General features: G+C 40.4%; 1 protein-coding gene across 1 annotated transcript in view; it reads left to right on the forward strand.

Moving 5' to 3' along the window:
• LOC111196728 (B-cell receptor CD22-like) overlaps nt 1-12036 on the forward strand; it is a 103208-nt gene that overhangs the window by 33894 nt on the left and 57278 nt on the right. The gene's annotated exons all lie outside the window — the stretch shown is intronic.

Genomic DNA, 12036 nt, shown 5'->3' on the forward strand with positions numbered 1-12036 from the left:
ACACGTACTTTTTTAATTTGTAAATTATTTTGTTTACTTATAAATATTTATAGTAGAATTATTATTTTAAAAAATAATAGAGAATTAATTATGTTTTGCAGTAGGACAACTATTCATTGACCTTTTAATGTAGTACAGAAACCGCGCCCTCCTCCTGTTCATTCAAAAACTGCAGACAGATAATATATATACACACACATATATATATATATATATATATATATATATATATATATATATATGTATATATATATATATATATATATATATATATATATATATATATACATATATATATATATATATATACATTAGATATATAACATTGCAAATTAACATGATTTTTATAGAATTTGTTTTTTCAGTAACAGTCAAATGTTGTTCAATGTGTTTCTTTCTTTTTATGTTTTTTTTTTTACATTTTAAATTTAATATTGAAGACTATATCAAAGTTATACAGGAACATATGCTGAATTATTTAATGTACAAAATGTGTTAAACAAACCAGAATCTATTTTCTACTATGTATTATTCTCCTAAATAAGTATCAGATGTTTGTTTGAGTTCAGATCTGTTTTTTTAATCTCAGTATCTTCATGAGGGAGAGTCACCTGGAATAGTTTTCTCAGCATCAAGGATATTATAAAGAGTTTATTCTGCTTTTGCTGGAGTAACTGTCTCTGCTATCCAGAGAATCATTTCTACTAGAAACTGGAACCTTACTGTTGAAAGTGATTTGTGATAGTGCTGCAAAAATACATTTGCTGTCATGTACTTGAAGAATGTCATGAAATATACACACAAGTTCAGTTTACTGAACATTTTATTTCAGTACTTTAGTTACAAGTGTCTGTAATAACTGTGTAGTTACACATTAACAATCCCTGTAATAACAGTGTAACTACTGGTGAAGTACACACTGTTACAGATTTAGTGATTTAATGTAGTGATTTAAGTACAAATGTGTGTCAATGCTTTTAATGGTTTTACTTTTGTTACAGATGTGTCATAATGTGTACACTTGCACATGTAATTAAATATGTATGAATATTTGTATAAATTAAAACTTCTGTTTCTATACCAGCTTTGTTATACTGTGCAATTGGGGCTGTGCTTGTTTTAAGTGTTCACATTTTTTAGAGCTCAATGTACAACAATCTTTATGTTTTTTTCAGAGTTTTATTTTTAAATTTTAAAAAGTTCAAATGAATAATATCTGCACATCATGTTTCAAAAAGACTGCTGAGAATCTCAGTATCTTATAAATCAACACCAACAGATTAAAACTACAGAAAACTAGAGAAACTCTGGTCGTCTCTTGGCGTCTCTCTCTTAAACTCTGGAGTTCTTCATTAAGACAAGATAAGAGAATGCTAGAGGTCAATAAACTGAAGATGAAACATTAAAGAAGAAGAATTGAGAAGAATAGTAAGAAGATAGTGCTCTGTTTCTTCCTCTTTCTCACTTATAATCTCTAATTATACACTGTGCCATAGGTCACCGCTGAAGGATCTTCCATTCTCTGAGCCTTGGACCTATAAAACAATGGAAATTATAAATATTATGACATAAATACACACTTTCTACCTAACTGTTTTACAAGCAGATCCAATATTAATGACCCTTGTATATTATATACATATCTAAGTATGTTGTATCTATGTATATTGTAATATAACTTGAAAAAAATCATATATTGTTTAAAAAAGAGGGGAAGAAAAATGATGAGAAGTAGTAAAGCAGGAACAAATGGCGTTACTGCGGCTACTCTCTACTGAAGCAGCATTTACACAATTAACACTTACAGCACATTCACACTTTCATCATCATAATAACTAGAAAAAGACACAGAGACGCAGAGAACTCTGTAACTATTAAAACTAAAAGTACACTAGTGAATAAGCAGCATCCTGAAGACCAAGGAACTCACCAGACAGGTCAGAAATAAAGTAGTGGAGAAGAAGTTTAAAGCAGAGATAGGTTATAAAAACACATCCCAAGCTTTGAGAATTCCAAGAAGCACTGTTTAATCCATCATTCAAAAATGAAAGATGTATTCTACACCTGCAAACCTACCAAGACATGACCACAATCCTCCCAAACTGACTGATTCAGCAAGAAGAGCACTGATCAGAGAAGCAGACAAGAGACCCATGGTCACTCTGGAGGAGCTGCAGAGATCCACAACTCAGGCGGGAGAATTTGTATACAGAACAACTATCATAAGTCATGCACTTCACAAATATGGCCTTTATGGAGGAGTGTTTAGAAAAGGAAAACATGTTGAAGGAAGTTCTGTGGTCAGATGAGACGGAAGTTGAACTTTCTGGCCTAAATGCAAACCACTATCTGGGGAGGAAATGTGACACTGCTCATCACCCTGAACACACCATCCATCCCCTACTGTGAAACATGGTGGTGGCAGCATCATGCTGTGGGGATAAGCTTTTTTCTTCAGCATTGACAGATTTAGGAAGCTGGTCAGAGTTGATGATGGGATTAAAATCTCTAGAAGTTTGTGGTAGCATAGTTTGTGCCCATCATATTTTTATATTCATAAATTAGTACCTGTTATATTACCCATAGTTACCCACATTTATTCTCTGTACTGTTGTTTTGTTCTGTTATTTGTTTGTTGTTTGTTATTTGTTTGTACTGAGCGGGTCGACCCGAGTAGGATGGGTTCCTCGGACTGAGTCTTGGTTCCTTCCAAGGTTTCTTCCTCTTAAAGGGAGTTTTTTCTTGCCACTGTGTCACCATAAAATTGGCATCTCTGTGGTGCTGCTCATAAGAGGCGTGGAGCTGTTTTTCCTGTAAAGCGGCTTTGTGACAACCTTGTTTGTAAAAAGCGCTATAGAAATAAAATTGAATTGAATTGAATTGAATAGCAAGGTGACAAAATGTGGAAAAGTTCAAGGGGTATGAATACTTGATGCCACTGTATGTAGCATCACGCTGCTCAGCCTCTGAGAAAAGTCTACTGGAAGGTGCTGGAAAAGAGGATTTGGACGATTATCGAACCTCTGATTGAAGAGGAACAATGCGGATTCCGTCCTGGTCGTGGAACAATGGACCAGCTCTTTACTTTAGCAGAGATCCTGGAGGGGGCCTGGGAGTACAACTATCCTGTCCACTTGTGTTTTGTGGATTTGGAGAAGGTGTATTACCGGGTACCAAGGGATATTCTGTAGGAGCTGCTGAGGAAATGCGGGGTGAGGGGGTCACTGCTCAGGGCCATACGATCCCTGTATGCCCAAAGCAAGAGTTGAGTACGGGGTTCTCGGTAGTCTGTCAGACCTGTTTCCGGTGGGTGTAGGCCTCCACCAGGGCTGCCCCTCGTCTTCAATACTGTTCAAGATTTTCATGGATAGGATATCAAGGGAGGGAGGGTCTGCAGTTTGGTGGCCAGAGAATTGCATGGCTGCTTTTTGCGAATGATATGGTCCTGCTGGCATCATTATCCTGCGACCTGAATCGCTCATTGCATTGGTTCACAGCTGAGTGTAAAGCAGCAGGGATGAGGATTAGCACTCTAAAGCAGAGGCCATGGTTCTCAGTAGGAAACCGATGGACTGTCTACTCCAGGTGGGGAATAGGTTCTTGCCCCAAGTGAAGGAGTTTAAGTATCTTGAGGTCATGTTTACAAGTGACGAAAGGATAAAGCACAAGATTGGCCGGACAATCGGTTTACCGCACATTTGTGACGAAAAGGGGCTAAGCAAAAAAGCAAAGCTCTAAATCTACCAGTCTATCTTCATTCCTACTCTCATCTATGGTCATGAGCAATAATGGGTCATGACTCAATGAACGAGGTTGCAAATACAAGCGGCCGAAATGAGTTTCCTCTGAAGGGTGGCTGGGGTTGGCCTTAGTTATGGGCTGAGAATCAAATGGTGATGATGATGCCACCAGGGTGCCTCCTTAAGGAGGTGTTCCTCCTAGCATGTCCAAGGACCAAGTGGAGAGACTAGATCTTTACTTTGTCCACTTTGGCATGGGAACGCCTAGGGATTCCCAGATTGGAGGTCCTTACTAGAACTGCTACTCCTGCAACCCAATTTCTAACTGAGTTAAAGTGGGCGTAACAGCAGGTAAAACACTACAATGTTTAGGACAATGGGCATCCAAGACCAGGATTGAGAAACACTATCCTAGTAGTTTTCAATTCAGGTCATAATGTGTTGGCAACACTCACCCAGTAGCAGCAGCATCAGCGTGATGGTGGAATGTAACACTGGCGTACTGAATCTCCTCCTGCTGGTCAGATCTGATCACAACATCAGGTTTTCTACCAGTCCTGACTGTAGCATACTGAACATCATCATCATGATCAGGAGCTCCAGAGGAAGCATCACCTGCAGTCTCTACAGGTCTGGATCTGCTGTGAGTAACGGTGGCGTACTGGACGTCATCCTGAAGAAGATCATTCATTATAAAGATACTAAACATCTTATTTACTGAAGACTGAATAGAAACATCACTGAAATATGATGGATTGTGTTCTGCTGGATATTTTACCTGATCTGATCCATCCTGATCAGATCCAGCATCTCTCTTCTTCATCCTGAAACAACAGAACACTTACAGTGTTTAACACAATGCTATAAACCAAATGAAGTTCTACCATGTTCTACTAAATTCTACTGACCTGGAGATGAAGATTAAGATCAAAATAAAGAGAAGAAGAAGAAGAAATCTTCCTCCTCCTCCCACTGTGATCCAAACTGCAGATCTGATCTGATCTGCTGAGGGTGAGTCTCCACCATCTTTAAACCAGGTGTAGATCTCCACAGGTGGGTCTCCATCACTGCTGCAGTTCAGAGTCACTGAACTTCCCTCCACTATTCCACCAGAGGGACTGATGGACACTGAGACGCTCCTTGGAGGATCTAGAGACAGATCTGACTTTAGCGTTTCTTGCTAATCTCTAATATCACTGTGTGGTTCAACCATTCCCAGAGTTTAGAGAAGAATGAGAACTTTACTCACGTCTGACTCTGAGAGTTTGAGCAGTAGAGGGGAGATGTTCAGATCCTCTTACAGCACAGCTATAACTGCCTGCATCCTCACTGCTGACTGTCTGCAGGTGGAGCTGCTGATTCTTCTGGATCATCTCTGTGGTTAAAGGACGTCCATCTTTGTACCAGATAAATGTTGGATCAGTCAGACTGCAGGTGGTTTTACACGTCAGAACTGCTCATTCTCCTTCTGTTACTTCTCCAGGAGATTCTACATGGAGCTCTGAGATCATTTGAGAATCATCAGATCAGCAAAGTGATTTATTAAAACATGAAAACATTGAAAAGTTCTGCTTTAACTTACCTGTAACATTGAGTTTTATTCCAGGTGTTCTCATTCATTTCTGATCTTCTACATCTGTTAAGACTCTGAAGCAGTACTCATGTTCATCCTTCTTCATTACGTTACTCAGTTTGAGGGCGAAGTTATTATTTTTATCATCAAAATACTCAACCCTGCCTGAGTAACCTGGGACTGTACTCAGATCAGGTGGCTCTTGCTTTGGAACTGCATCTATGACCCAAAACTTCTGTGTGACTCTAAGATGTTCTGGATGTGTAAAAGTCCCGTTCATAAACACTGTAGATCCATTTAAAGCACATATTTCCTCCTGGATGTAATTCATACTCCACTCTGCTCCAGAAGCTCCTGAAACATAAGATGCAGTAAAGATCTGATTACTGAGGCTGGAGATTATCAGACAGTCAGAAACTCCAGCAGCTACTGAACAACACTGATCTGATTCTGAGAGAAAAACATAAAGAGAGAAGAGCTCTGAGGTTCCTGGAGTTCTAGAGAGAGTCTAGTTCTAGTCCAGAACAGTTTAATGATCAGTTCAGCAGTGAATCACTACAGTCATGATGAAAGAGAACAGTGAGGGAGATAAAGTCAGATGTTTCAGTGATGGAGTTACAGTAGAATCTTCTGACTCACCAAGAACCATCAGCAGAAACACCAGAGGAAGTGACATCATCAGCCTGCACAACATCAAACAATCATTAAAGTTTATTTTACTTAAAAATAAAACAATATAAAACACAAAACAATACAGAGCACTGTATATATGCATATATAGAGTGTACATGACATTATAGAAATCATTTCTGCATTACAATCAAAACTGATCCATCTCAACCAGTATTAAACTAGAAATAGGAATATTTGAGCAGATTCAGTTCACAGGCTACTTTTATGATTGATTTTCTACAGTTTTACAGTTCAGTAAACTTTTAGATATTGCTATAAATATATAAAGATATAAAGAAATTGAAATGTTTTTACCTCTCTGAACTGAGCATCGTCTACAGCAGAACAGTGGGTGAAGACTGAAGAAACTGCACTGAAGTTAAAGCTGATATAGCTTGTGGTTTATTCCAGTTCTGCATTCGTATATATATATATAAATAATACTGTCTCTACTTCCTGTTTACAGAACTGTCAAACTAAATGCACACAGTAATAAGTTGGTACTGCTCTGCAAACTCATTTAACTCAGTTCAGTTCAGTAGCTTTTTACTAACTACTTATTACTGGAATTAAAGGGTAACATGTTCAGTATTTGCCTTTTAAAACTATATAATAAATATAATAAAACTACTATAAAAACACATTTACCACTACTGATACCGATCAGAAACCATGCAAACTACTTTTAACCTGAATCTACTGCTACTGACAGTCCTGCTGCACGAGGGCCTGTACTTGTGTCCTGGTGCACTAGGGCCTGTACTTGTGTCCTGCTGCACGAGGGCCTGTTCTTGTGTCCTGGTGCACAAGGGCCTGCACTTGTGTCCTGGTGCATGAGGGCCTGTACTTGTGTCCTGGTGCACGAGGGCCTGTACTTGTGTCCTACTGCACAAGGGCCTGTACTTGTGTCCTGGTGCACGAGGGCCTGTACTTGTGTCCTGCTGCACGAGGGCCTGTACTTGTGTCCTGCTGCACGAGGGCCTGTACTTGTGTCCTGGTGCACTAGGGCCTGCACTTGTGTCCTGGTGCACGAGGGCCTGTACTTGTGTCCTACTGCACAAGGGCCTGTACTTGTGTCCTGGTGCACGAGGGCCTGTACTTGTGTCCTGCTGCACGAGGGCCTGTACTTGTGTCCTGCTGCACGAGGGCCTGTTCTTGCGTCCTGCTGCACGAGGGCCTGTTCTTGTGTTCTGGTGCATGAGGGCCTGTTCTTGTGTTCTGGTGCACGAGGGCCTGTACTTGTGTCCTGTTGCTTGGTTACAACTGTTTACTCGATTAAACAACATCTGAACAAAGATCACTATCAGCCTCCAGAGCTTCACACATTTGCATATTCTCACTTTAGAAGATGGGCCTCCTCACAGATCAGCTGACGGTCAGTAAATGATGCCATTTCCTCTGTAGCTCTGAAATAAACCCCAGCAGCAGAAACTCATCTCCTTCTTACCATCACCGCTCTGGATTCAGAAGATATAAACTCATAATTTAATACATAATTAAATATTAATAATGATTACTTTATGAACGTCTCCACCAATCCTGATGATCATTAAAGTGATAATTCTGCTGTTATTGTTATGGTTACTGTGTCTTTAAGCAGTAGTGAGGGGTGATGATTCTGTCTGCAGTTTGGGAACTGAGAGCAGGGGGCGCTGTTTAGTCTGCTGTGTAAAATAAGAGGTTTTAATACAGAGATCTGTGAAGCTGTGGGATTTTTGGCTTTAATAGCAGCAAAGGTCAAACCCATTTATGAAGGAATGGATATTTACAATAACAAGCTAAATGTGAAATATTGATATGTACACATTTGCAATAAAGGGAATGAAATAAATACCTAAATAAATAAAAGTAATTATAAAGAACAAAGAAAATGCTAACACTACTATTGCACTAATATCTCTACTACTAATAATAAAAATAGTATTAATAAAAATAGAAAGAATTCAAGTTTGCTTTATCATTTATAAAATCAGCCCAAAAGTCCAAACTTGCAGTTAAATACCTGTTCAATTACCTGTTTTGGGCTTTTTGAATTCAACCGTCTCCCATTTGGTTTAAACAATGCTACAGGTTTCTCCTAACAACTGATGGAAATGTGTTATAAGGCCTGAGTGGGAAATGAAATTCATCTACATAGATGACATTGTAGATTTCTTACCATATTTGAAAAAACATCTGTTTCATTTCTGTGAAGTCTTCTTAAGGTTACAACAAAAAAGACCTCGAATCCTCAAACTTTAAAAAGTATATGCATGAGATGTATGATAATCTAGAGCTTATCTTGTCTGGTAAAGACACCCAGACATATCCAGACAAAATTCAGGCCACCCAAATCTATCCAAATCCAAAGATTTTGCCCAAAATAACAATTATTCTGAAAATTCCAATAAATAGCAAAAATATCAGATCAAGCCATATATCTTATAATGGGAACTGCTAAAATAATTGTTAAACAGTATCAACAGGTTATAAAGGGGCATCTAAAAGGTAACGATGCAATTTGGAAATAAGTCCTGGGGCTACAAATAAATAAAAAGAAAACGTATTTTGAGAAACAATGCATGTAAATGTAGAATTTTTCAGCCTATGAACCGGTCATACCTTCTTCAATGATATATTTGGTATCCTGGGAAACTCCAGCTCCAACTTTTCCCTTTTTAAAACAACTCTGCCCCCTATGAGCTGACATGGGTAACAACACTAAAGAGTAACCATCACCAGCATTATAAACTTATTCAAGAATTTGATTAGCATTCAGACTTTTTTTTTACTTTTTATTTGCCACATTATTTTGCCTACATGAGAAAATCACAGCTGAAATCATAAACACAAATTAAAAAGACATTTTATTAAAAGTTTTCAAAATAAACCAACATGTCAAAAGCCATCGTATAAGAAATATACATAACATCATTTCTATAGGCTCCAACATGGATCCCTGTGGGACTCAACTGAAAAACTGACAATCAAACAGTTTCTCCATTTATATCAAAAACTCAAAAAACAGGTTTAATTGTAAAAATAAAACGTAAAAATATGAACAATAACATCAAACTGCTTACAGAATATGCCTATAAGTATAGACAAACAAATACCCTAATATGAAACCAAGAAAAGCACAATATTGAATACTGAAAATATAATTTCTAAAAATACGGAAAATCAAATAAATTTACAATTACAACTAGAAAAGGCAAAGTTCGTGAACGAACTTTAAGTTGGCTTGGAAAAGAACGCTAATAAAGTTAAAAAGTTAAAACAGTTGCTAAGCTGTTTCTGTCTGAAGAGTGTGAAGAGTCGTTGATATGCTGTTAACTATTTGCTAAAGGCTAAATACCAAAAACGCTGAAATCTAAAAACGTTTGGTTAGATGCTAAAAAAACTGTTGCTAGGCAGTTGCTAATGTATTCCACATGGTTGCTAAGTAGTTGCTAAGTGGTTGCTAGGCAGTTGCTAATGTATTCCCCGTGGTTACTAAGTGGTTGCTAGGCAGTTGTTGTCCTTTCTTAAGCGGTTGCTAAGCTGTTGCTAGGCAGTTGCTAACATTTTTCAGGTGGTTGCTAAGGTGTTGCTAACTGGTTGCTAGGCAGTTGCTATCATTTCTAAAGTGGTTGCTAAGTGGTTGCTAGGCAGTTGCTAACATTTTCCATGTGGTTGCTAAGGTGTTGCTAACTGGTTGCTAGGCAGTTGCTATCATTTCTAAAGTGGTTGCTAAGTGGTTGCAAGGCAGTTGCTAACTTTTTCCATATTGTTGCTAAGTGGTTGGTAGGCAGTTGCTATCATTTCTCGGTCATGCAGATTTCTCCTGTACAACATCCGAAGAATTCGACCGTTTCTGTCTCAGGAAGCCACTCAGGTGCTTGTGCAGTCTCTTGTCATCTCAAGACTTGACTACTGCAACTCTCTACTGGCTGGTCTTCCACTGCGAGCCACCAAACCACTACAATTAATTCAGAACGCGGCAGCACGACTCGTCTTCAATCTTCCGAAGTTCAGTCATGTGATTCCTTTGCTGCGTTCCCTCCACTGGCTTCCTGTTGCCGCCCGCATCCGATTCAAAACCCTGACGCTGGCCTACAAGGCAAAAAACGGACCAGCAGCACCTTCATACCTGATGGCGATGGTCAAAGCCAGATCTGCACCAAGAGCTCTTAGAGCTTCCAGTACGGCTCGGCTCGAACCTCCATCACTCAAAACTCACAGAAAACAGACATCCAGACTCTTCTCTGTGCTGCACCAAGGTGGTGGAATGAACTTCCACTGGATGTCAGAACAGCAGAGTCACTCACGGTCTTCAAACGTCGACTGAAGACACATCTTTTTAAAGAGTTCCTAAACTAAAAAAAAATAAAAATAAAAAAAGGTTCCTAGGGTTCTTAACATGATTAAGTTCTATGTATCTCTTGATCCTAGTCTACAAACTAGCTTTGGATATCTTAAGTAACTTTGAAGCACTGTTGTAAGTCGCTGTGGATAAGGGCGTCTGCTAAATACCATAAATGTAAATGTAAATGTAAATTTCTAAAGTGGTTGCTAAGTGGTTGCTAGGCAGTTGCCAACGTTTTCCAAGTGGTTGCTAAATGGTTGCTAGGCAGTTGCTATAATTCCTAAAGTGGTTGCTAGGCAGTTGCTAACGTTTTCCACATGGTTGCTAGGCCGTTGCTATCATTTCTAAAGTGGTTGCTAAGTGGTTGTTAGGCAGTTGCTGTCATTTCTAAAGTGGTTGCTAAGCTGTTGCTAGGCAGTTGCTAACGTTTTCCAGGTGGTTGCTAAGGTGTTGCTAACTGGTTGCTAGGCAGTTGCTATAATTTCTAAAGTGGTTGCTAAGTGATTGCTAGGCAGTTGCCAACATTTTCCAGGTGGTTGCTAAGGTGCTGCTAACTGGTTGTGGTGTGGGTTGTAGAGTGTGTGTGGTGTTGAGCGTGTGTGATGTGGGGCGTGTGTGGTGTGTGGAGTGCGTGGTGTGGTGTGGCAAAGGTGTTGCTAACTGGTTGTGGTGTGGGCTGTAGAGTGTGTGTGGTGTCGAGTGTGTTGGGTGTGGAGTTTGTGGGGTGTGTAGAATGCGTGGTATGGTGTGGGGTGTGGAGTGTGTGGTGTGGTGTATGTGTGGTGGAGTGTGGGGTGTGTGTCAGGTGTGGAGTGTGTGTGGTGTGGGGTATGTGTGGGGTGGAGTGTGTATGGTGTGGGGAATGTGAGCTGTGGAGTGTGTGTGTGGTATGGAGAGTGTGGGGTATGTGTGGTGTGGGGTGTGAAGTGTGGGGTATGTGTGGTGTGGAGTGCGTGTGGTGTGGGGTATATGAGCTGTGGAGTGTGTGTGTGGTTTAAAGTGTGTGGTATGGGGTATGTGTGGTGTGGAGTGTGTGGTGTGGGGTGTGTGTGGGGTGGAGTGTGTGTGGTGTGGGGTATGTGAGCTGTGGAGTGTGTGTGTGTGTTTTAAAGTGTGTGTGGTGTGGGGTATGAATTGTGTGTGGGGTGGAGTGTGTGTGGTGTGGGCTATGTGAGCTGTGGAGTGTGTGTGGTTTGGAGTGTGTGGTTTAAAGTGTGGTGTGGGGTTTGTGTGGTGTGGAGTGTGTGTGGTGTGGGGTATGTGTGGTTTGAAGTGTGTGGGGTGCGGGGTATGTGTGCTGTGGAGTGTGTATGGTGTGGGGTGTGAAGTGTGTGTGGTATGTGTGGGGTGGAGTGTGTGTGGTGTGGGGTATGTGAGCTGTGGAGTTTGTGTGTCATGTGGGGTATAAAGTGTGTGTGGGGTGGAGTGTGTGGTGTGGGCTATGTGAGCTGTGGAGTGTGTGTGGTTTGAAGTGTTTGTGGTGTGGAGTACGTGGGGTGTGGAGTGTGTGGGGTGTGTAGAGTGTGTGGTGTGGTGTTGGTTGTGTGTGGGGTGGGGTGTGGAGTGGAGTGTGTTTGGGGTGGGATGTGGAGTATGTGGTGTGGGGTATGTGTGGTGTGGAATGTGTGTAGGGTGTGGTGTGGAGTGTGAGTAGTGTGGGGTGTGGACTGTGTGCGGTGTGTGTGGTGTGGGCTGTGGAGTTTGTGTGGTGTGGGGTGTGTGTG

Source organism: Astyanax mexicanus, chromosome 21 (assembly GCF_023375975.1).
Source record: "Astyanax mexicanus isolate ESR-SI-001 chromosome 21, AstMex3_surface, whole genome shotgun sequence".
NCBI classification, from domain to species: Eukaryota; Metazoa; Chordata; class Actinopteri; order Characiformes; family Acestrorhamphidae; genus Astyanax; species Astyanax mexicanus.